Consider the following 26,258-nt stretch of genomic DNA (forward strand, 5'->3'; position numbering starts at 1 on the left):
TTGTATAGCTTACATTGCCTGTTTTATGTGTCTAATAATGAGGCTCTTGCTCTGGGCTATCAACCATCATAGGATTCACAACCCCTTGGAGGTGCCTCTTTCACTTGAGGACAGTTTAGGCTGCCAGCTTCAAATAAATTCATAGCTTCAGGCTGTAGTTAGGTGGATCCAACACTACTGCTGCCTGTCATCTAAGTACATAAATAGGAGGGTTTCAAAATGTCCTCACAAAGTTGTAGAAAAAGACTTGAGTCAGTGCAGGACCAGACACATTTATTTCAATAGTCTTATCCCTGATCTCTCCCTGTTAGGTAGAGATAAATTTTATCTCTTGATTTTTAGTGAATCATAAAGAGGGCTAAGAAACTCCTGCATTCAGAAGCACTCAAGTCCCAGAAAGGAGGTGCCAATTTTCTGTAAGCCTGGGATACTGAAAATATCACTCCATTAACCATAGCAGATATTGCTGTTTATTTTCTTAATGCCCTTTTGTATTTTAACAAATGGCTGTAATAATTTTCATCCCCATTCCAAGGTTTGATTAATTGGTTCATTGTGTTCTTTCTTCAGAAGGAAATGTGTTACTGATATCCCTTGGTATGAGTGACATATGGGTTCTAGCTGAAATGATAGAACGTCCTTTCATTTAGCAAAACAAAAATATGCTTGGCACTCTCTTCTTCTTTGCTACTCTTCCAGCCAAATTTAATTTGTGAGAGTGATGTGCTTCTTTGTCATTGGTTATGGTGACAGAACTTCATCTGGGTGAGATTCTTCATGCTTGTGAGGTGAGGTCCATGGGGTGGCAGCAATAATGACAGAGGTGCTGTTTTCTCTGTTCTCTTCTGCCAAAGTGTTTAATGTTGCAGCTCAAATCAGCCAACAAATAGAAAAGGATGGAAATATCTGAAAACATGAAAATGCCCTGCTTGGTATGAGTTCTTTCCTTCCTTTCAAATTTTCTGGTAGCTATTTTTCTTTTAAAAATTCTCCATTTCATTTTAAGATAATCTTCTAGAAAACTATAAGGTGAAGTCTGTGTTAAGGGAAATTGCCTTGAAATGCAGCAGTGGAAATTACTTACATTCTTCAGGATTCAAGCCATTTAAGAAACTGGGTGATTCCAGAGTTTTTTTTGTCCATGCTTTGCTGTATGTGGGAATGCATCCACCATGAGCCTTCATTTCATGCCCAAACCTTATGGACATGGTGCTGTTTGTGTCCTGCTGACTGTTTCTTCCTTGTGTGCTTTTCACAGCACTCTGTTAATCATGGGTGATTATTTTAGGAATCTTTGGAATGTCAGGTACATTTTGCCTCTCCAACAAACACCAAATTGCAAGGCTGTTGCCAGTTCAGGAGTTTTTATTAGCTTTTAATTCCTTATTTTATTTTGGACTCTGATAGGTAGGGTACTTTATTCATTCAACTGTAGCTTTTTACTGTGTAACTGAGATGAATTCCATCTTTCAGAGAAAAGAATTTCTCCATTATTGAAGGAAGTTTTTATATAAAAGCATCAAACACATCATGCAAGCTGAGTATAGATCATATAAATTTAGTGTCTGATCTAAGAAAGATGAAATTTCAAATGGCTTAGAACACAGGTGCTGCCTCTGAGCCCTAAGTTATCTGATTTGGAATTTATAAGTGTGTCCTGGATAAGGAGAGGCAGTGTTGCCAATTTTAAGAAACTTTTGGGAGATCACAATTTTGTATCAGAGTACGTGCGCATATGTTGGTGGTGGTTGTTGTCAGGAAACTGTTTGTACTCAAGCATGGATTTAGAATTTTTTTTTCCCAGTAATCTGTTGATTAATTTTTTTTCCCCAAGGAATAGAACAATTTGTATGGAAAAAGATGTAACTACCAGTATGCACATGTAACTTCCAGCTTCCATGATCTTATAAACTTATTTTTTTTCACAAACCAATTAGATTGATGGCTTGACCAAGCCAAGTTTAAAGTGAATAAGTTTATGCCCCACATATAGTCTACAGTGACAAGATTTAAAAAAAATAGTTACATAAGCTTTAAAGTAATCTGAGAGTCAACAATTAAAATATAAAAAGTAGTACAATTCCTAAAAGAGGAAAGATCAAGGAAAAAAGCATTCTAGATCAATTTTCTTCCTGTCCCCAGTTTCAAATTCATGATAGAATTAGGTTTCATTTAGTGTCTAAAGCTGCAGTTCTCTGTAATCTGGGAAGGACATGTCCAGAGAGAAGAGTGCTCTGTTTGCCATCTAAGTTCACCTGGAAATAATGACTGATCTGTGTTTTGAGTGGAAAAGTTGTCTTGCACCTGAATTATGGGTCTGGATCCTGTGGATCAACTTCAGGGAAGCTGAGATCTCCTTGGAGCTTAGAGTAATTGCTGTGTTATTCTGGTTGAATTATTTAAGGTTTCATTTCTGTTCTAGAGAGAGGGTATAGCAATATTTCCTTACTTCTGTCATTTACCTGATACCTTCTTAGGTATTCAGGAGAGGAATTCTGTGTTGATCTCTGTTTTGTAAAATCTCAAACTCAAGGAATTGTGAGGGGAAAGAGGGGACATTTGGGTGTTAATGTATAATAGTAATAATCAATAACAAATAAACCTTCCAGCCCTCTCAATGTTGGCAGTTCCCTATTCCAGCAGCCAGGTAAGCTCAGCAGCTTACTCTGGTCCTAAGATAATTTATTTATAGTTTTGCTGTCCAATTTGGCAGAGTGAACCAGGTGATTTGGAAAACACTTGTGATTTTTCTGTAATAAGAAATGAGGTTTTCTTTTAAATAGCGTGGTAGTTATAGTAATAAACTATTGCTGAGAATAACTTTGACAATTAACACCAATGCAAGATAAACTGAATTTTGCGTCAATATTTGTAAAAAATATATCAAAGCACAGGTACTGTGACTGGAAGTGCCCTAAGGCAGCTCATGCCAAGAGGAAGATAGGAGTGTCAGACTGCCCCAGTCCATGAAGCCTTTCCTGAGTTATTGATTAAGATTTCTCTTTCACTGTGATCATGTAGCAAAAGAAGAGAGTCAGCCAACAGAAGCTTTTAGTACTGAAGTGTAACTGGTGTAGGAGAATGAACAACTCTTCCATCATGGCACTGCTGGCTGCCATCTCCATGCTGGTAAACACTGAGAGAGGACAAACACAGCAGCACAAAGAGTGACTGAATGCCTTTAAGGACTAGAGAGTGCTACATGACCTTGCATCACTTTAATCACTTGACTGGGTAGGAAATTTTTTAATGAAGGTCATAGGGCTGGAAAAATATCCTAGATGATCATGAAAGTGGCATATTCTGCTCCTTCTGATCTGGGGTTTTTCCAAAAATTGTCTCTGCAACCAGTATCTTTCCTTGGAAGAAAATACTTCAGCACAGTAATAGTAACAGAATCCTAATGTTCTATGTGGTATCAGATGGTGAAGAGTGGTGGTTTTTTAAAGCAGTGGTTGGTGTAAAAAATCAGAATTTAAAGACTTTCTCTGTGGCAGTTGTTTTTGTAATTTTGTTTGAATGCCTTTAATCCTGTTCCCACTGTGTAAAATAAATCACTGGCATAATTACTGGTGTTCCTAGAGGCTGGTTGTGGCCTTTAGAAACTGGGCCAGAGCAAATAAAGTCAGTTTGACTGTACATTGCTTTTTGAAAAGGTAGTCTTTGTTGTATTTTCTTGTGAAGCAGTCAGGAACTGCAGCCCAGTTACATCTAGACCCTACACACTGGTTGCTTATCCCTATAATGACAATAAGAAGCCTCTTGGTTGACTTTTTGTGGGCATAAATCAAGTTATTTTCTTGTCCTTGTTTGAAACAGGGAAACTGAGTAGAGGGGGAAAAGCCAAGCAGCTCAGTTAAGAGATTAAGCTTTCATAAGAGGCTGGGATGAAGCCATATAATAAATTTTAGGCTGAAGACCTTTCAAAGAGAGGCTTGGAAGGAGAGCAGAGATTGGAGGTTTGGCTTCATATCCACACAGAGTTGCTTGGTGTAATCTATAGGGAATAAGTGATTGCTCGCAAGGGTACTGTGGACTGAAGGAAGAATATGATATATTGAAATTTTGTTAATATTTTTAGTTTGGAAGATTATCTGGACTCAAATAAGCTTGTCCTCTCATCTGCAACTGTAGAAGTTGGAGGAAGGTTTGTTCAGTGAAACATGATTGTTTTTCAGTTTTCTGTTTTTGTTTTTTTAATAGGAGAGCAGGGAGTTGTACACTGCTGTCAAGAAGATGGTAATCAAGGGCAAGATATAAATCACGAGTTAAGTATTCAAGAGTAACAGATCTGAGGTAAGATGGCATTCAGTTTTCAGAGATGCTTGAGCTCTTTTTTTGTGCAGCTGGAAGTACTGGAGGTTGTAGTGCTGAGAGCACATTGATAGCACAGCCTTCCAACTCTGCTTCCCCTGGGCACACTGGGGTGGGACCATGCTGTTAATTCCTGTAATTGTCTCAGTTCTGTGCACTCTCCTTTTGCTCTGCTGTTTGCTGCTATTCCAGAGACTCAGTTTACATTTACACTGGCTCATTACACAAGGCTACCTTTAATATACATTAGGATTCCTTGTACTGTAATTTGAGGGATGCTTTGTTCTTCCTTTCCTAATTGATGCAATGAGAGCTGTCTGCAGAGACATCAGTATTAAACATCAGAAGAGAGTTTTGGAAGTAGAGCATGCATCTGATGAGCCATGTGAGAGTGTTGCAGGGAAAGACATCTCTGCTGGCATTAATAAATGAAAACAGCCCACCTTGTTTGAACAGAGAGACAAATGAAACATTTGTATCCTTGGTGATTTGGATGCTGGCAGAGAAGTTTTGTCACTCCTTTGACTTCAGACACTGTCTTAAAATTTTCTCTCAGAATATGTACCAAAGAAAAAGGAAGGCAAGGTCTGTTTTTTATTTCTTTACATGTTCAGCAGGAAGACAGTGATTTGTATTCAGACACATCATGTTGTTACATTACACAGTGAATCCCATGAAGTGTGATAGGTCTTGAAAGATGAAAAGTCTCTGTGGGACAGTCACTCTTGGGGAATTCACTTATCAGTTTGTATCATGGCTTTCCAAGTCAAATCAGAGCTGCAGAAATCCCAACATCTGTGGTGCATGCTCTTACTTTTTAAAAATCAAATACAAGCATGAGCAGTAGGACTCCTGTTCCTGGGCTGTAATGTGTGAGCTTTGTCATAGTGTCATTAATATTTTGTGTTTCTCAGCACATGCTGACTCTTTGGCATTTGGGCTTTGCAGGGGCTCGTGCAAATGTTGCCTTCAGTTCCTGTGTTATGTAAATTCATTCCTTTTGTGTCACTTCCCACCCCCAAGTTTTGTTATCATTTGTAGCTTCTCGTGGACCCAGGCTCAGAGTCAATGCAAGCAGAGAAGTGAAGCGTTCGTCTGACTCTGCACCAAAGGCTTGCGTGCCTGAATTTCAGACTCAGCACAAACCCTTAAGGCCTTGAAATCTGCTTATGTCACATACCTGCACAAAGCTCTGCAGAATTTAGAAGTGTTTTTACTCTGGGTTTGTCACATAATTTGGAGGTTTAATTACACTCACGAAACTGCTGAGGTTATTAGAATTCCCTGTGTTTCGTTAGCTGCAGGTGAGGCAAGGGAAGGCTGCAGAAAGAGTTGTGGTAGGACTTTTGCTTAATATGCTGAGATCTTCCACGTTTTTCCCATGACAGCTTGTCTGCCAGGTTACATTCCTGAGCCTCAAATATCACTGCAGCTAGACATCTCTTGAAACCTGACCCATTTATTCCATTCCTACTCATCACATTTTGGTGTGGAGGCTCAAATCTAAGTTTTCTGCACAGGAAAAAGTTGGAGGAAAACACATTTTTACATTAGTTTTCCCTGAGGGGGGCAGAAAAGCTGCTCTGCAAAGTGGAAATTTTCTGATGAAGCACAATTTGTTCAGATCTCAGGGTGCTGCAGATAATAAGCATGAGGAGAATGGAAGACAGTAAGAACAAACTTCTCACTTTGATGAAATTTGCTTCGTGGTGATGGGGAAAATTCAATTTCCAAATTCAAATCAGGTCCTAAAAACATATTGAGTGAAATAAACAAATGTTGCTTTATTGAAACATTTTAACCTGAGCATCTTAAGCATCATGACTTCTGCATACATGGAAGACCTTAAGAAAATCTCACTGTTTTGTTTAAGGTTTTCAGATTCAGAAAGAGCTTAAATGAAATTTAGCCTGGAGTAGAATACCCTGCAGAATGTGTCTGTGTGCTCTTGAATGAGTGTGTAACTGCAGTGGAGGCTCCCTTTAGCCAGCTCTCTCCATATGGGTGAATTTACCTGGGCTGTCTCATCCCAGAAGGCAGCAACAGCTGGTGGTGTTATGTCAGAAAATGGAAAATAACTTCAGAGACTCAAAGTCACTCTCCAGCTTCAAAGCCAGATATGTAAGACAAGTGAGGGAATGGCAGATTGCAGCAAATCAGTCTTTGATTAATATCTCCTGGGCTGTTCAAACAAATTTGCAATTTTTACGAAATACAAGCTCGGTGTGCTTCATTGATGAGAACAGCATGTATCTTATTTTTATGCCCAGATCTCACTGCAGACTAATGCCACCTGGCATCAGTGCTGTCTTGAAGCTTTTCTTCAGTTCATTCAACTCCTGATTTTGCAGCTGCTGATGCTTTTTAAGTGCCCCCTCCTCAATTGATGATATAAACTTTTCTTATGAACTGCAGAAAGCAATGCTCCCAAAAGGAGTAGGATGGCATTTCATGTGTGATGAGCCCTCAGCTGGCTCTTGGGAGGAGCTGAACTTAGAGGTTTCTCTTTGACTCCTCACATCTTGTTCTGTAGCTTCAAAACCAGCAGTGGTGAGAGATTGATTTTTAATGCCCCTGAGACTTCCCAGGGAGATGTTGATGTAGCTCTTGCAAGAGCTGGGCTTTGTTCCTGTGAGCCCTTTGCCCATCCTGGGCTGGGCTGGGATCAGCAGGGCCATGCTTTTCTGTTATCCAGTGGAACAGCTGTGCTCCTGGAATAAGCTGCTGCTGGGGCTTTGTTAACACTCTGCTCTTCCACATCTCACCTCAAGGCTGGACAAATAAAATGGCATTAGTAGTGTTATCTGGTGCAGCTATCAGTTCCATGCCAAGTGGAATATCTCTTGAATTATCAGTTTGTGTAGCTGTGGTGCAGCTATTATGGAAGATCCCTGAGGATTTTCATAGGCAATATGGACAAGGATGGCTCTTAAATTTTGCATTCAGGCATAGTTCAACTGTCACTAAGAAATAAAGGTCACTATAGAAACTGGAGTGAAATGTGAAGGCTAAATTAAGAAGAGAAAGGTCCACAGGCAAGTAACAGCACTGTTCTGACTGTCTGATGAAGACAGACATAAGCATGTCTACATGCACACATTTGCTTTTCTGATCTGTGCAGTGTTTTTAAGTGGATCTTCAGTTCTCCTAGGAAACCATCATTAGGCTAATTGAAATGCTACCTTTAAAAGCAACAAATGTCATGATACATCTTAAAGGCTTTCAAAGAATCCAATGACATTGATGCTAGGAAATAAGGTACAGTCTATATAAACATTTCAAGCACTGTGAGATAAACTGTGAATGTTTCCTAAGCCAGTAGACTTTCCTTGTATTTTAAACTAAGTTTTTAAATTATTTAAATTATTTTACAGTGTTTCCCAGCAAGGTGAGGGTAGAAGTAGGACTCAGTCCAGAGAAATGATTTTTCTTTCTAGGGAGTATTTAGCAATGGGAGCTTTTTGATTCTCTTTAGAGAGGAAATGGCTCACAGAACAGTTACTACGACTATTAGTGTCCTGTCAATTGAGATAATGTTCATCTTCTCATTAAAGAAGAACATGCAGCTAGAAGTCTGTTATATCTTTATGGAGCTCCTTCTCTTGTTGAATGTTTTACTCATTCTCATCAGGCAGCCAAATTCTCTAGTACATATATGTGCTTTAGGATAAAAGATGCATATGTTAGAAAGAGAATTGGCCAACAGTCAGGGAACTTTACTGAAAAGGCTGATTCTTTTTTCCTGTCAATAACTAAAAAACAGTTCTAACAGTAGCCTGCTATAACTTTGCTGTCATGGTGGTATTTGGGGAAGAACTTGGGGTTTGTAGGCTATTTATGACTGTCCTTCTGAACAGTGTTAGAGGAGGATTAAAGAAGAAAATTTTTTGTCATAGCACCTTTTTTCTTATCATGGGATGGGAATGGCATTGTCCTTCCTTCACAAGACCAGCAAAAGTCCATTTGGCTTCCTCTGAGGATAAAATGTGGTCCAATTTTGTTAAAGAATGTATTTATTCTTAGTCCTAACTTTTGTTTAATGGCTTGAAAGTAGACACACATTTTAATCAAATTTGGTCCATTTTTTCCCTACAGATGGTGCTATTTTCCCATGAAAAATCTTAAAAGTTTGAAAAATCAAATGGCTTCAATGCCAACTCATTTTTAGCCCAAAGGAAAAAGCCAGGATACTGCAAGAACTGTTAGACTATGAAGCTGTGTTGCTGTGGTAGTGGATGGAAAGGAAATGGAAGCTCCCCAGCTCCAAAGCTGTCCCTCTCTATTTTGTCTAACCAGCCTCTCAATCTGAGCTCTGAAGTGCTGTCACATACTGGAGTAGGCTCATACAGTGCTGGGATTTATTTCTGTGAAACTAAATTTTGTTATTAATTGCTCATGCATGCAAACAAGTGGAAAATATGGCTTCCAGAACTTTCTAGGCTTTTGTATTTCTGAATCTATTTTATCCCTCATTCTTTGTCATCACCCACTCTTTTATTGCTTTTGAAATATCCTATGGTCAGACAGGGAGGTGACTGTTCATTCCCCAGCCCAGGAACTAAACAAGTCTGGCTGTTCTCTCGAAGGAGGAGTTGAATGTATTAAATGCAGTGGACAGAGACTGAACACTGACAGGAATCTTGTGCTTCTCAGTCCTTCTCAGTCTCCTGGTACAACCTCACAGAACTTGGGTGATGGTCAGCCTGATGATCTGGTCTGAATGATGCATTCTCACTCTACTTTTTTCTTTTTCTGCTGACAGACCATTGATTCCATGTGCTCCTCTTGGAAAAATGTCTGCAGCTATTTCGAACACATAACACAACGTGAGTGATCCAGCTCGTTTCATGAGATGTGGCTGCTGTGTCAGGCAGGTGTAAAATTATCTGTGAGGCCACTCCTTGTATTAACAGCCTGTTGCCCCACTTGTGCCACTCAGTACTTTTCATTTCTGCCTTGTCTTGGGTATAAGTGGAGCTTGCAGTCTCCTGGATTGCCAGTCATACCAAGAGCTGTTATGTGGGGGAAAAAAGGAATTTGATACCTCTATCAAAAAGTGCCCCCAAAAGTTTTTACATTTAAAGTCAATTCTAAAAAGGCAGCAACAGCCCATATTGTGTTTGCTGTCACTTTCTGAAAATCCCATTCCTGGTGTGTGCTGTGAACAGGTCTTGTTGGTGCTGATTCAGGCTCAGTCTGAATCAGAAATTTGTCAGGACAAATTTCCGAGACAGAACCTGAAATGTCAACAGGGCAGTGCTGATACTGGGAGGAGTTGCCCTTCTCTGGAATCACACAGTGGGAGAGCAGAAAGCAAATCTCATTTCTCCTCATTTCAGACCAGTGAGGGTTTTGTTTTGCGTTTTTGTTGGGTTTTTTTTAAACTCAGTGTGTGTCACAGGCTGGCGAAGGCTGAATGTGTCCCTCTGTGGAGACAGTCGCTGCTGGAAACAGGCTGTCACCAGCAGAGTGTGTGACCAAAACAATACAGTTTTCTTTCTTTCCCATTTTTCTCCTTTCAGAACAACTCCTAGATGTTCTGTATACTGGCAGGCAGGAGGAAAAGACAGATGGTGTGACAGTGGGAGAACAGTCTATTTTAGCACTAATAAAAATGGGTCCGGAGATTCATATATGGCAAAAAAATTATAAACTGGGCATAGCAGGGATAAAGCAAGATAAGCAGTGACCTTTCAGTGTTAGAGCTGCACAGGGTTTATTTTTTTCTTTTGCATTTGAAATTTAGAGTTTTCAATTCTCCTACTGCAAAATATCTATTAAAATGATGCTAGTCCTGGTGTACAGTTTAACTCAAATTTCAAATATTATTGAGCAAAATATAGTTTGGTTACAGAAAGTAAAATATTCTCCTGTTCAAAAAGGTTTTTTTCCCACCTGCGTCAGTCCTAAATCTGATTGCTCTGTGCATTTTGTGTGTATCAAGAACAGGAATAAAAATGGATGTTACCCCCAATCTGTGAACTTTGATGAGTTCCTGACAGCTCACCTGTCCTGGCTTATGCAGTTCTGAGGAGTCAATAATAGCTGGGAAGGAGAGTGTCCATTGCAATTCCTGAGAGAATTCTCCTGTGCAGCAAGGGAGAATTTGAGAGTTTCCCCCTTTGGCAGTAGTGCAGGTTTCACTGTGAGGGCATGAGGAAGAGTCTTGCATGGGCTCTTGTGGAAGGAAAATAATGGGATTTCTTCTTCAGTCAGTCATAAAGTCTCACCTCCTCCTTTGTATTGAGGTTCCTGTAGCCCTGGGGATTTTATATCAGTCTGCAGCATTGGTAGCTGTAACTGCTGGAGGGGATAAAGGTTGTTAAAATTAAATTATGCTTCCTCTTTAGAGACCTTTTACAGGTCAGCCTAGCTAGGCCTGTCTTGACTGTTTTCTTTGAAGGGATTCACTTTAAACTTCGCTGAAATTAGCACATCTGCCAGGAGCAAAGGGGATACATGGGCATGAGGAGATGGATTGCAAAGAAGTTATCACTTCTGTTGCTCAATGCCAACAATGTCTATCTTCTCATTGGTAGAAAGGAAAATATTTCCTCTCTTTTTAAATATAACCACAGTTAATTCCCTGTAGCTATCACTTGACATCTCACAGATTTGACATCTGCAAACTGATTTAATTAATATTTGAGCTACCTTTCACAAGTGTATAGCACTTCCAACATACAGAAGTGCCAAGTCTTTAGTTGATAAAATAAGTTGTTTCCAGAGTTTCTAAAGATAAAATCATTTAATTAAGTCACCTTTTCTGTTTGCTTCTGATTTAGTTCTCAAACTAACACCTACAAATGTCTGAGAAAAACCCCCCACTGTCACTTTTCTCATCAGTGTCATTACTTGAAAAGAAATGTCTGACTTTTCTGGACAGCCCCATCAGGGTTAGCAGAATGTAAGATGCTGAGAGAATCAGTATGGATATTCCTGGGAAGATGCTCTCTGCCTGCAGAGATCCTGCAGCCCACATTTGCTGCACTTTGAGAAGTTTGGTGCAGGGCTCCATTAACTGAGTTGGAAGAACAGCTTTGTGTTCTATACTTCTGTTCCCAAACTGCCCTCAAGGATGGAAGAGGGGGATAAAAGAAACAGTGTGGAAGGAAGGAAGTAACAGAAGCCCAATTCAGCTCTCATGGAAGTCTCCAGGAATTTTTCCGACGACTTCATGGGAACTGAATTAAGTTGCTGATGAGAAGCCATGTTCACAAAACTCCAGACCTCCTCTTCTATTCTACATCTGCACTGGATCTGTTGAATTTATTAGGAATAAAAATCTAGTTTACAACATGTGGAAAATAGAGGGGGTGAAGGTTATGAGAAAACCCCAACTTATTGATGTGGGAGTGGAGACCTCTTGCAAAATGGACTGTTTCAAATGTACTAAAAACATGTTCCCCCCAGCACCCAACGCCTTCCTGCATTCATAGTCCCTGACTTCATCAGTTTCACAGCATTACTTTTCAATCAGCAAACATCATAAACACAGGAAGGCAGATTTATGGCTGTTTATTAGCCAGCACCATTACTGTATTTACTGTAGTGTGAAAAAGGAAATCGGGGAAAAGTGCTATAAATCTCAGTGGCTGCAACCCAGATGCATTTATTTACTTACTGGATACTTCCCTAGTAGCTTAGCAGATGCCTGCTAGTTTACACTTATATTTTGAGCATATCAGCAGAATGCTCTAGAGGGATGGGTGTTAAAATCCTGCTGGGGTCTGTTGTGGGCACTGCTAGGAAGGAGCTACTGAAATGTGTTCAGTTTAAGCAGCTAAAATAGCTATTGAAGAAACACCAAGGTGTTAACTGATCAGTGTGTGTTTAAAGGGAGTATATTTATAAATCTGGAAGTATATAAATATACCATATTGCAATAACAACAGATTAACATCTGGATATTAAAATAATAGGAATAAAAGCAAAACTCCTGACTTGTTAACATGAAGATATTCTCTGTTCAAAGAGGAACCAAAATCCTCAAATCTTATCTAAAGTCCTGGAGCTGAAATATCCCACCTGTGCTGTGCAGGGCGCTGGTATCAGATGGAGAATTCTGTTTCCTGCAGGCCAGACCCAAAGGTTGTACTTTACCATAGAAGATATAATTGTAATTTATTCTAAGACAGTAAGTCATCTGCTCCTGGATGACCTATTTCCATCTGCACTCAAAAAAAAAAAGTTATTTTGGACACGGCTGTTATCTAATGATCAAAAATGCACAAATACTTCCTTACAGAACACTTCTGCATTGTTCTCAGTAAACATGTCTTCTTTAAAGTAAAGAACATGACTTCAGCAAATGTTGCATTGTCTATGCCTGTTCTTTACACCTTCATTATCTAGAAAAATCTGCTTAATGACTGGAAGTTAAATTGAATGTGTTTAGGCCTCAAGTGTCTGAAAGTTCTATTTAATTTATCAACTTTCCAATAAAAGCACAACTTATTTTATTCAGTTCAGATTTGTGGTCAGATGCAAAAGCTGTATCTAGATGTGTGGTTGAAGTCCAAATGTATTTTTCCTGGAGGGAAATCATGAATCTATTCAAACCAGTTGAAATATCTTCACTTATCTTCAGTGAATCAGGAATTAAGTTCACCCCAAAACCTAGAGGGTTTTAATTTTTACTATTTTTTCCTTCTTACGATTGGCTCTTATTGTTAATGCTGTTTTTAAAATGAACAGTAAAATGCAAAGAGTATAAATTATAGATGAACAGTTTCAATGAGGCTGTTGATTGCAATGACTGAAATCTAATTAAGCAGTTTAAGATCTAAGTGATATTATTATTAAAGAATTATGTTAACAGAGCATTTGATCAGTCTCATAATTTGTTTTATGTGAATTATACTTAGGAGATAATGTGATTCCAAGTGACAAAAAGCTCAGTTCTGTTTCTTCCCTCTTTTTTAGAGAAAACTAATATGCTATATTTAAATTGAAATAAATTGACAGAGAGGTCTCCTGGAAACAAAAGCACTATTTTGGCATCTTAACTTTAACTGACTTCATATAAATACTAATAGTGACTACAGGGTTTGAGATGACATTGTGAAGTACTTTTAAAACAGGAACGGAAATGTCTGCAGATGAATATATGCAAATACATGTATATTTTTACACAGATATGCTAATTTGTTATGATGACAGACTTATTAGCAGTAGCAAGCAAAGTGGTTGTGCCACACTACCTTTTTGACTGTGAAATCTGTAAACATCCACTTTTTAATTTAAAATAATTCAGTGTATTTTCTAAATCAATGGGAATCCATTGGGAAGACATTTATTATTTCATTTAGCAGTACAGTTCATACAAATTTCTGAACACATTGGATTCCTGTGTGATGCAGCTAAGTAGCAATCATGGGGCCAGTGTGCTGGATAAATCTATCTCTTATTTTTGGAATTCAGGTCTGTGCTTGGTGACTCTGGGAGTCAGCCTTGGTCTGGTTGGAATTAATGTTTGTGCTTTTCTCCCTCTCTGAATTCCATCAGTCCCATCTCTGTCAGGTCCCAGCAGAGCATCTCCTCCAGAGTCAGGAGACAATTCAGCATACCTGGGCTAATCACACATTGCACTGTCTTGTTGCTTGTGCACAGATGTTGTCTAGCAGAGGTGTCCCAAATTTCACTGTAAACTTATTTCTGTGAGCATCCTTTCCTCACCTCAGTGCCCACTCCCCTTGCCTTGGATGCTGAAGTGCTCTTTAAGGTTTAACCCTGTTTGTGTCCATAGAATGTGAGTTTTGTCCCACCTGCCACAGGCAGCTCAGAGCATCTTGGTCAGCCCACAGAGAGAATAAGTAATTGGAGGAACTGAAAAAAGACAAAACAGGAATCATTTTAGATACAACTGGACACCAAGAATTAGCAAAATACTGTATTTTTTTTTGTTGGATTCCTTTGATTTTTACTCTGTAGCTCTAAGTTTGTTCCTTGGTTACCATGAAAGGAAACCAGCAGGATTTCAGTCTTAAAATTTCAGTGTCATATAACTGTGGGTTTGTTTGAAACCAACTGTTACATTTCAGTGCACAGCCTGACGAGTACCCTGGGGAAATGGGCACAATTCCAGGGAGACAATCTCGTTCCCAGGTTAAATGTGTTGTGCTGTGGTTGCTGCTGCCTTGACCCTATTTTGGATGCAAGGACCATGTCACAGCATTGCCATTTCCCTGCCCACCTCTCCCTGCCTCTCTCCCATGGACATGCCAGGGATTGTTGAATCAGCTCCTGGAATACTCTTGATAAAAACAGCCCCAATTCTGCTGCTGCCTGTGCCCTCCTAGTTTTTGAACATTAGTAGTTTTGATTTAATTGAAATATTGTTTCAGTGAATTACTTGTAATAGATGGTCTCTGGCATATTTTATTTTTTAAGCTTTCAAACCAAACAAGGCAAGGGATGAGGGAGCAAATTATGGGGAATGAGATGGACTTGAACAGAGAAGGGCTGAGGGTGACAACACTGCAGAGGAAAGAGAAAGTCATGAAACAAAAGGAGACAAAGCAAGCGTGGCTGGATGATTCACTCTTTGCTGGGCTATTGCTTTGTGTGTGGCAGGACTCACAGCAATAGCCAAACCTTTATTCCTAACTCTGCCCCTTTAAATTTGTTGTGCCTTTTCTCACATGGCTCATTCTGTATCATTCCTTGAAGACAATCTCTAATGAGCCAAAATGTACGGTATTGTTTTGAACCCATTCTTGGTTTTCTTTTCATGTCTGGAAGGATGGAAAATTAATTTTGCTCTTGGTCTGGTTCAAAATCTTCCTCCCACACTGTGGAGCCTGGATGTGGTGTTGGAAGATAGTATGGTCTGGCTACAAGCATCAAAGTGAGATCCAAAGGGCAAGCAGCTTTAAATATTTAACTACTAATAATCTGGTTCATAAAACTGACTGGGTGTTTATGGATGACAGCATTGATACTTTATGCTATTGATCTAACAGATGCAGTTAATTCTGTATTTTTAGAATATAAAAATATGCAAAAGTCATTCTTGATAGATAAAAAGAAACAACTCAGCCAAGTGCTTTTAAATGTTGATGTGTCAGCAGCCTTGCTATCTGTCATTAGCATTTTTTTCTTTATATCTTAAATTTAATCAATACTTTTCTGAGGTTATGATCAAGAGGCATAAAACATTTTACAAATTCTGTTTGCATGTGATAGATTTTGTGTTCTAGGATGGCTCTGATCTAACAGGGGATCCAGCAGCATTAGTAACTACTGACAGACTCTGGCTTAAGTTAAAGGTGAATGGCCACTTCTGGTGTTTCAAGTTTTAAGCATTAAGCTAAACATGGTTTTAAAGAGATTTAATTTTCATTGGTCCGAACTGAGTTCCTCCCAGAAATCCAATGACCACTGAGGTGTCTCAACCTTTTCATTGGGAATCACAAGATTTCCATAAGACTTTTCAGGCTTACTGCTTCCAAAACACCTTGAGATTCTTAAGCTCAGGTACAATGGAAGAAGAATTGTTTTGTTAGTGTGTGAAGTGACATGTTGATAGATAGGTACCTCCTGAGTGGTGGTTTCAAATATTAAATGATGATTATCCAGAGCTCCAAGGCACTGATTCTTTGAGAGGGCTTTCAATTTTGTGGGAGTAGAATGACAGGGGCTGATTTCAGCTGATTAATTCTGAGCTACTAATCTGTACATTCTTTGTTCTTGACAAATTGTATAAATTAAGTTCTGAGGAGAAAGGACCATCCTTAAATCTGAGAGCAATAAAGAGCCTGGTCGAGAGGAACTTGCCCTAAGTGCTCCCTGTCTTTCCTTCCTTGAGCATCTCCCAGTTCCAGACACAACCCACCACCCTTCAGCACTCTGTGGGAGAGAACTGTTGTGAATGCATTGTGTATGAAATTTAGGGAGAAATCCATGTCAGAAAAAGCACAGGATGTAAACAGGTATGACAAGCAATGTGAAAGGGAACCACAATTACCTTTGTCTATTGCTTGTAGAAACAGCATATGATGAACCCACTCATGAAAAAATGAATAATTAAATGTTTATACTTGCAGAGTCCTAGGGAATCCTGTACCTCTTTCTGTACCTCTTCAGGTAATGTTACCTTGCAGCTCATGGGGAGAGCAGTAATTTGTGCAAGAGAGAGAACAAGCCCCAGTGTGACTGTAGTACAGCTTGAACTTTAACTTTTGTTTTTGTGGAAGTATCAGTCAGCTGCACAATCCCTCTCCATTTTTCTCCCCTCTAAAGGTCAGATAACACTTCTTCATTATGTTCTCTGTCTTTTATGCAAGCAGCTTCTGCTTGAAAATTTTCATGTGTCACTCATACATCTGTAGGTTGAAACATCTCTCTGAGGCATCCATCATTCACTCACAGCTGACACCTGGTCATAAAGGTGACCTATTTCATATTAAAAATCCATTTCCTTTCATTGTCACCACCAGGATATGTTCTACCTTTTCCCTTTCCTTGTCAGAAGTTTAGACTTAGGGGTTAGATTGAAGATTCTTTGAAGGTAAAAGGATGATTTTTTTATTCTTTGCATTACTGTATTCTGTCAATTTTATTTCAGTGCTGAGGAAAAATCCCCAAACAAACATTGCTTTCTGACAGAGAACACTAGAACACTGTCATACTGAAGGATCACACTTCGTATGCAATCCTGGTAAAATTGTTTCCACAGTGCAAAGAGTCTCATATGAATCTCATAAATTACAAGGTATCATAGTATGTTATTGGAGTTCCTTGTGGGATTTCAGTGCCTTGTTTTTTTTTTTTTTTATATTCCTTGGAACGTGGTGCTGAATTGTGGAAAAATTAATTAAAAGAGGAATTTTAAGATGAGAGATCTCCTGTATGTTACAGAAGTCTGTGTTATGCAAAAGAAAACAGTATGCATAACCTACCATGTTCCTGACATCTCTTGGAATTGTTGAGCAAAACAGTCTGTGTTCACATTTTAGGAGACACAATAATTCTCCAAAAGTTGCAATCTGTCTTTGGAGAACCCACAGGTTTGTCACTGAATTTCATTATCAATCAAGGCATTTTTGTGGGGAAAAAAAGGTGCCTTGAAGAGAACTATGTGTAAGAAGAGGAGGATAATCTTCAGGATAAAGATGCTGCTTCTGTTATGAAGTGCTCAGCACTTGATCAAATTTAGCTGTAGTGTGTATTGAATTAGAATTTACTTTTATTTTGGAGTATTAAATTCCTTTTTTCTCCTCTACTTACCACTATCATTTCTTCTCAAAGTAGTAGAGAATAATATTTACTACTTATTCATTACATAAATGATGCAGAAAATCTGTTCATCATAATGTTTAATATCATGGTTTTGCAGTTTGGTTTTTCAGTTTTCAGTTTTGTTTGGTTTTTCAGTTTTGTTTGGTTTTTCAGTTTTCAAACTGAAACCACCACATCTTCCTATTTTTGAGCTACCTACTTTGGTTTTGCTTTATTGAAAATAGATAAACATGCACAGGGTAATTTGGATACATCTTTGTTGTGGTAAAATCTGTACTGGTTTAATGTGGTTATCTGGGTTGTGATCAGTCTGGTCACTGGCATGATAAACACAGTGTTTTTTCCAAAGAAAAGTGGAAACTGAGAAGGTCATGTTGCTAGAAGAGAAAAAAATCATGGAGAGAAATGCCAGGCTTTGGAAATACAGGGGAAATGCAGTTGCCATTGTTCAGCTCTCCTCGTGTAACCCTGATCCAGTGTAACACCGTTACTCATCTGTGCGCTGCCTCCGGGATTTGTTCCACCACGTTCCACTGGACTTCTCGGGGGCTAATGGACCATTCACCCTGACTTACCACACCAGACACCAGGCCGAAGCAGAAATATTTTTTTTATGCTTGGCAGTCTTTTTGCTGGAAAATCTGAATTTGGAGCTTGTGAAGTAACCTTCAGTATTGTTGTGAAGTATAAAAATTCCCATTACTCCCTGTCTCTCACAGCCCTGAGACACTCACTGCCATGTCTGTCCTGAAGGATCATACTCTGTTCATGATTCCTTTTAGCTCTGACCTTGAGGGGATCTTATGAATCACTTTAAGTTTCATGAATTAATCTTAAAATTACGAAACAATGATGACTGTGGCAAAGGACAGCACATTTGAGAGACAAAACAAAAGAATAAAAAGGCTAACAGTGCTGGAAGCAGCAAAGCAACCACAGAAGGGTTTTATCAGGAATCAGAATGTGAATTCCAGCAGTGAGGTGCTACCCCTGTCTGAAACAAGAACTGTCAACTGTCTGAACACAAAATTCTGATGAGTTTGTACTCATCAGCCTAAGCAGAAGTTTGCCTAAGAGATACTTCATATTTTCATGGGGCAGTTTAGAGAAACAAACACAGCTCTGGCCTTATGGGGAAAGATCTTGTTAGTGGTATAAACCAACAGCATTCCACAGGGAATGGGAGAGCAGGTTAATGGGACATGGGGATGAAAAGAAAAATTCATCGAATGGTAAACATAGCACATCTTTGCCTTTGCTAGTTCATGTATACTAGAATATTTTACATTCACTGTGGGCTACAGCCCTTTCTTCTAAAGCTGAAACTACTGTTAATGTTCCTGAAAACTAAAATATAACTGATCAATATATGTTTTGCATTTCAGTGTTTTTCCAGCTATGAGGGATGAATAACTGCAATGATTGGCTGAAGTTTTTTTAAAGGCAGATTAAATCATGATCAGTCTTTTAACATATTAATTGAAGAATTAGCACAACTCTAACAAAAAGTTATCACTTCTATATGTTTTCTACTGATGCTTTTCAGCAAATACTGTTTACTTTTGCTTAGGCTGATTTGGTTATTAAGAAACCAAAGGAAGCAGGGAATAGTTGCTCACTTGTTCTCCTGTTCGATGTTGCTTGGGCTGTGTTTCCCTGCATTGCAGGGGAGCTGAGCCTCTGGCAGACTCTTTTGTGCTCTGATTCTGGAGCATTATTGGGGATCACTTTATTATCTTAGGCTCTGCATATCACTTCAAAGACAGTAAATGTTAAGATGGTGTGCAATCATCTGTCATATCTATCAGGTAGGCAATGGATTCACTCTACAAAGCCTTTTAAAATTCTGTAACAATCTTTGAGAACCTTATCTGAGTGCCTGTGTGACATGAAGGCACCTTCAGACTCAAACTGGCTCGTACCTTGAAATGCTTCACCTTACTCCAGCTGAGCTCCCCCTGAGGTCAGAAGCAGGTGAGCAGTCAGTATGGGCCCCAGTTTTCTCATTTTTGTTTCTAGGTGCATCAGTATCAGGTTTAAACACAGCAAACATCACAGTCTGAAAGTTTAGAGAGCTGCTAACGCAGATACTCGTGAAATCTGTGGATTTAAGGAGCTGCTTTTGGTGTGTGTTCAAATACAAACAGATGCTGACTATATTTTTGATGTGGAGAAGCTTAGGGATTGTTGCTCTTTAATTGTTCCATTCACAATATTTATTTATACTTACATAGTTGTGACTGGATTTCCACATTCTAGCAGTGTTTGTAATGAAATGTGATTTGTACTATTCTGTATCATCCCAGAAGGAGACTGGGATATCTGACTGACTGAATAATGTGTGATAATTGTTATTACATAGACTTGGTTGTACTTACAGTTTGGGGGATTCAGCTTCTGTGAACAGCTAACATGGGATTCTCCAGCATGAGGTCCTTGTTTAAGTGAACATCTATCTCAGTCCTTCATTATTAGGATTCAAACTAACAATTTATGTAATTTTATTCTTTTTCTTTTTCTCCTTCATTGTGTCTTATTCTTTCTTTTACCTACAGGAAAATCTCTGAAGTGTTCAGACTGAGAATTTGCTGTCTCAGCTGTCTTTGCCTTTCCTGGTGCTTTGTGCTCTGAATTGGGTCACACGCAATTTTGCAGTGATACAATTGTCCTTTCTTGTGAGAACCATTCCTCCTCAACTTGCTTCCTCTGCATCTTCAGTCTGAACACTATGAAAGATGCACTAAAAGTAAAGCAGGATTCCTTTATGTAGCTAGAATTTCAGGCTGGAACATTCATAGTACTTTTCCAGAAATCTGCAAAACTATTGCTTCAGGTTCCATAGTTCTGAAGAATTTAAGCAGAAATTAAGTCTTTAAACCCCAAATATGACTCAGTCATTGTGTAATTGTTTTCTGTGGTAGTAGAGAAACTGATGTTAAACGAAGCCCAGCTTTAGTTACTGGACAAATACTGTTGCTGACTGAAGAGACAAACTTCTCTTGTAGCAGCTAAAAGTTTGAACTTTATGATGATGTGAGGGGACAGCATATCAGATAAAACTAACAATTGTTTATAATGCTAAGACAGAAAGTGTACTATTATATTGTCATGGCTGTGGCCATCTAGTCCATTACTTACCTCTGGCAGTGGCCAGTCCCACATGAAAAGGTTGCAAGGAAGCCCTACAGCAGACAATCCTGGAATTATTATATGCTCAAAAGGGCCCATCTGTCCTAACCTCAGGCATGTAGAGGCTACCTTATACCCTCAAGCAGGAAATTTTTGTCTGTGAATTTTCCCTCTGTAGAAAAATTTATGTACAAGCTTTTCAACTTGATCTCGCTCCCTCGGTTTTTCTAAGGTATTGAAGAGGTGTGAACACCGTATGTGATCTGCAGAGAGTGTCAGTGGGAAATGAGAAATGGTAAAAACTACTGAAAGCAGCAGTGTGTGTTTGAAGTTTGACTCCTGTCTTACTTGCTTATTGTAGAGAGCAGACTGGAGAACCAGATGATACATGTCAGAAAAAGTAAGACCCTCATCACTTTACAACAAGAAATATTGCTGATTTCCCTCTGAATGTTTAAGAAACTATTGCAAAATATGTCCAACATTGGCTGCTCCTCTAAAAGTCTGGGCACTCTCCAGGAGCAGACTCAGCAGTGTCAGCATGGTAAGAGACAGGATTATCTCCAGGAAGTTCAGAAATGAGGAATCCTAGAAATCTCATGAGGTAAGCCAATCTCTAAGAACCTCAGATACACTGGCAAAAATGAAGACGTTCAGACAAGTTGTGTAAGCTTTTAGTCAGTTGCTGAATTCCGATTATTCATTTCCAAACTTTTGGAGAGTCACATAAACCCTGTGCCTTTTGCTGAAGGTGTGACCACTGTCATGCCTGTAAGACAAGAGGAAATAGCAGATACTCCGTGGGCAAAAAACCATAAACACAGGAAAGTCTCTAAAGCACGGCAGTGATCGTAAGGGCTTTTACTGACACAGATCATCAGCTGTCTTAGCACTGCTAGACTCGGCTGGCTTTCCACTTCTTCCTGGCAGCTGGTGGGAATTTGGACAGCTGAGGATCCTAGACAGGGACTGGGGCAGAAAAGCTGTGCAGCCTTTTAGCATTGTGGGTTTGTTTTGCAGTGCAGCACTGCCCTGGTGGTCGCAGCCTGTGGTGCTGAGGGATGTGAATGGCCACGTAACATCAAACACGAGTTTGTGTGGCCTTTGGGTGGAAAGCATTCAACCCTCCTTTAGTAGTTGTGTCTTTAAAAAGGTTCCTTTTGAGGCATCTTTGAGCAAATTTGATTCTCCCCCTCACCTTCAAAAAATTAACTTTAAATGAAACCTCAGAAATGCAGAAAGCTCCCTACCTTCTTGCTTATAGACAGGGACTGTTTTCTTGAGGGATCAGATGTCTAGAAGCTTTCACAATGTGCACAAAACAACTTATGACAGAATAGCAAGCTGCCCTGTGCCATCACGGCAGCTGGCAGTGAGTCATTGCTTCTGGCCCTGTAATGCAGACCTTGCGTGTCTGGGAAATAATGCCCAGCCAAGTGTGATTGCAGCCTATTATTAAGGCTTTATTTGTGAAATTGGTATAGCTGAGGTCAAACATCTTTCTCTCTATTTTCACATAGTGCTTTTAGACAGCTTTCAATAATGATTCCATTATACCCCTACTAGGAAGATATTTTATCTTGTATACAAATTGCTGGTTAATTACCGAGTTGTTTTTCACATCTGATTCGGCTTTTGAGTAAGACAGTGTGACATGGAGCCAGAGGCAACACTGACTACAGAAAAAATGGTGTTTCAGCTTTAAACTTCAAATGAGTGCAAGAATTTCTGAAACAGATGAATGCAGCCCAAGAGTTACTGTAGGTAGTGAAATGCATTGTCTGGAAAGTGAAATTATTTAGAAACAGTGGTTTACCTACAGGTCTCCAGGTGATGTGTTGTGTTGGCTTCCTTAAAATGTTTTAGATCCACCTTGTGTGGTAAACAGGTAGAGAATTATTTTACTTGTAATGTCAGCCAGTTCAGAATTGTTCTTTGATTTATGTGCCTTATAATGTCTTGACATCATGAATGGGGAGCCTCAAACCTGGGAGCTGACGCTGGACAGGGGAGGATGAGGTGGTGTCCTTACTGTCAGAGTGGTTTCTTAAGGTCAAGGACAGAGACCTGGCTACAGGGATATTTTAAAGTATCTTGGGATTACTGTCAGAGATACCTTATCTGTGCTGACTTTCTCCAGATGTTCTTATTCCTGCAGAAGGAATCTGCACAGTGGGTGCTGACATTTAGATGGGACTAGTTTAGAGAAATTCCCTTACTTCCTGTCAAAAGACCACAGTACTTTGTGTAGCTGTGTTTCAGTCACAGAGAAAATCCAATAAGCCAGTCAGAATATTAATGTGAGTGGAATCTCTAGGATTAAGTCCTGAATTTCTCTGTTGAGTCTGAATTCTTACTCTTACAAAAATGTTGATATGTCTTTTTCCTTAAAGGAACTGGACAGTTTTAGCAAGGTACTGACAAGCACTTGAGAAAAGCATGCTATGATAGTAACATTGTAAAGAAATATGAGCACTTACAACATCACCTGCCAGAGAAAACTTGGCAAGTCTTCTAATTTGGTCAGTGAATGTTGCTAAGGGGAATATTAATTTGAGATATTCATAGCTCAGCAGAAAGCACTCTTGGTCCCTCAGCTGTGCACTCTGGAAGGAAAATATTCAAATAAATAAAATAAACTCAGCATTTTGTATTTACAACAAAAGGAAAGGGATTTAGAAGGTCTCTTACAGTGCTGATAATTCTCAGATTTATTTTTTCACATCTCATTGCATAGGTAATATTTTTTTTAAATGTACCAAGATTACTTTTACATCACTGAAACTCTTGTCTTTATCTGTTTTATACTGTTACGGATTATGAAAGAATCAAGTTCTCAGGATTTGCTGGGGGAAGTTGGCACTGGTATCAATTCATGTAGCCCCATGATATCTGTGAAGAAAGGTTTGCTATTTTGTTGTGGAAATTAATGAAGGAGAAAATCTAAATTTTTATCTCTGTATTAAAAAAAAAACAAACCCACACACTAAAAATCAACAACAAAAAACCCCAACCAGAAAACAACAAATAAACAAAAACAACAACAAAAATTAAATCCAGGTGTCTATGTTAGACCTCTTATGCAGAGAAGGATGATTTGCCATAAGCAGTGACCTTATGATGTCCTAAAACCCTTTACCAATTGTAATTAAATAAAAAGGACTTCAAACAGAGGGGAAAAAAACCTCCTAAAGCCTAAACCCCAGAACACATTGTTCAGGGAAGGGTATTTCCTTCCATACTAAATGTCTCAGCCACCATAATTCTCAAGGATTTTTTAAGTTTTCAATATCTTTGCACCCACAGAATTATCTTGCACTAATGTAACAATATGTAAGTTGTTGTTCCAAAAATCCTGGGCCCAACTCCAGATACATCATGTGAACTTGAAAAAGCCAACATGCTTTGGAGTTACAAAAATAATACTGGATTATTTATTTATATAGCACCCATAAATTTACAGGTTGTTTTACACTCCAGAAATAAATTCTAGTCCCTGGAAGGGTAGTGCCACAATGAATTCTGGCTGCTAGGTTTAAATTAAAAGAAGAAAAACTCTAATAAATTAAAAATGAAATTGAAAAAAATCTAATTTCCAATCTCTGATATCCTCTGTACTTTTAAGTATTTCTGCATTAAATTAATTTAATTTTTAGCCTAAATAAAAGGCAGAGAAAAATTGCCCCAATACCTCCTAAAAAAAGCATTAAACTCACACCCTGGAAGCAGAGAACTGAACCATCTGTTGCTGGTTGTTGAATCCATGTCAAACTCGGCAGCATGTGAGAGTGACGTACAGTGCAGCGTACGGAGCAGGGCATTTATTTTTGGTGACATCTGGATGCTTTTTATCTGCTACATAAACAAGGATTTTGGGGACAACAAACTCTTTATCATATGCACTTATCTCTATAAAACCACCGTGGTGTTTGACCCTCTGGTTGTATATTTCTCTTCAAAAGCCCCACTCTGATGAGGGAGAAAGTTCTGAAAGGATATAGAATTTTTTTACTTCCTTGATTCTTATTTCTCTTGGTAATTTTCTTAACGAGTTTGATAAGGTGGCCAACCCCACCCATCTTTCCCTTGGCTGACTAATTAACTTTGGGCTCAGCAACTTGTCCCTGATATCCATGATTCAGTCTTCCTGCTGCCTGACATGAAACATGTTTACACTTTAGAGTTAGAGCTCAAATATAAGAAAAAAACAAAAAAAAAGAATCCAATTTGGATGAAATTTGGAGACTTGCTACTGCAGCATACCATGGTCATATTTAATCTTCTTACTCTTGACACCTGCTAAAAATTTACTGTTCCGGAGAGACTGGTGGTAGTTCAGTGCTGACTTTATTGGTGTGACAGTGACAAAATTCCAGGGATTTCATTGGAGAAATCTGTAAAAAGAGTTTCTCTTAGCTTTAAAATTTTACTTTGAGGTTGCTGAGGGTTGTGTGCTTTTGTTCTTTCTTTTCACAGTGGCATAATTACTGGTCATAGTCCATGTGAGAAATCAATGCAAGCACCTGCAGGCAAAGGAAGTGGTTTCCATACTCTGTATGGGAGATCTCAGAATAGCTCCTTTACTGTTATTCAGCTGTCACTTCACTTAGGTTTGAATTTACAGAAAAGTAAGAGACATCTGGTTCTTACTTTGAATTCTCCATGGGAAACACAATAGCAATAATTTCACTGAAGGAGGCTGTCTAGCAGTTAGTAATGATGGGACTATTTTGGGTTTACTTAACTGTACAGTGGGTGCTTTTCTTCTGCAGGTAGTGATGTCTCACATTTTGGTGTACATTTCTTATCCTGTCCAGACTTCAGTCTTGATTGAAGAATTAATCCAAAAAGCTCAAAGTGCTGTGAGTTTTTTACACTTCAGTCAGGTTGCTTATGGACCTCAGTTAAAGGCAGTAAAGGTACAATTTAAATGGGTTTTTTCATTCATAATCATGAGGACCTGATTCTAGTTGTGATCTCTTGTAATTCTCCTGAAACAAGAAAGGAATTCTCTTTGGGGAGGAGTGAGTTGAAACCTGTGCTTCAGTCTCAGTCTGATATTTATGCTGGAAACATAAATTTTCAGTTTCCCCCCTTCACAGGACTTTGGTTTTGCCTGAATAAAAAAATGAGTCAGGAGCCTTGGGAGTTGGTCCAGTGGAATGACTGGGACTGACATTTGACGGTCAGTCTGACCTTTACTGCTTCTTCATGTTATTGCCATTAAATGGTTGCTCACAAGGCTCTGAATAGGGCCAGTCTCAAATACCCTCTACTCTGAATCATTCTTTATTCTGTTATTGGAAATGTTCCTTCTTTGCTCTGTTGATACCTGGTATTTTGTTCTTGTATGAAAATAATGGTGATAAAAATCGTATGATTCAGGGTTGAAACATTATGTCAGACAAATTAGGTTCTGAATGGTTAGTAGGAAGAATTAGTACTTCTTTGTGGTGCTGTCCTGGGCTATTAAATACTGAGAGAATGATGGACTTTGGATGGCTGATCTGTGTTGTCTTATTCTGCATTCTCTGGGTAGCAGAAGTCATAATGAAGAAATTATTCTAATTTCA

The 26,258-nt window shown here is 38.9% G+C and overlaps 1 long non-coding RNA gene across 1 annotated transcript in view; it reads left to right on the forward strand.

Moving 5' to 3' along the window:
* Positions 1–26,258, forward strand: part of LOC143695413 (uncharacterized) — a 141,567-nt gene that overhangs the window by 7,335 nt on the left and 107,974 nt on the right. Inside the window, exon 2 of the long non-coding RNA XR_013184564.1 lies at positions 4,204–4,296. This is a non-coding gene — a long non-coding RNA (uncharacterized LOC143695413). The remainder of the gene's footprint in view (positions 1–4,203; positions 4,297–26,258) is intronic.

Source organism: Agelaius phoeniceus, chromosome 17 (assembly GCF_051311805.1).
Source record: "Agelaius phoeniceus isolate bAgePho1 chromosome 17, bAgePho1.hap1, whole genome shotgun sequence".
NCBI classification, from domain to species: domain Eukaryota; kingdom Metazoa; phylum Chordata; class Aves; order Passeriformes; family Icteridae; genus Agelaius; species Agelaius phoeniceus.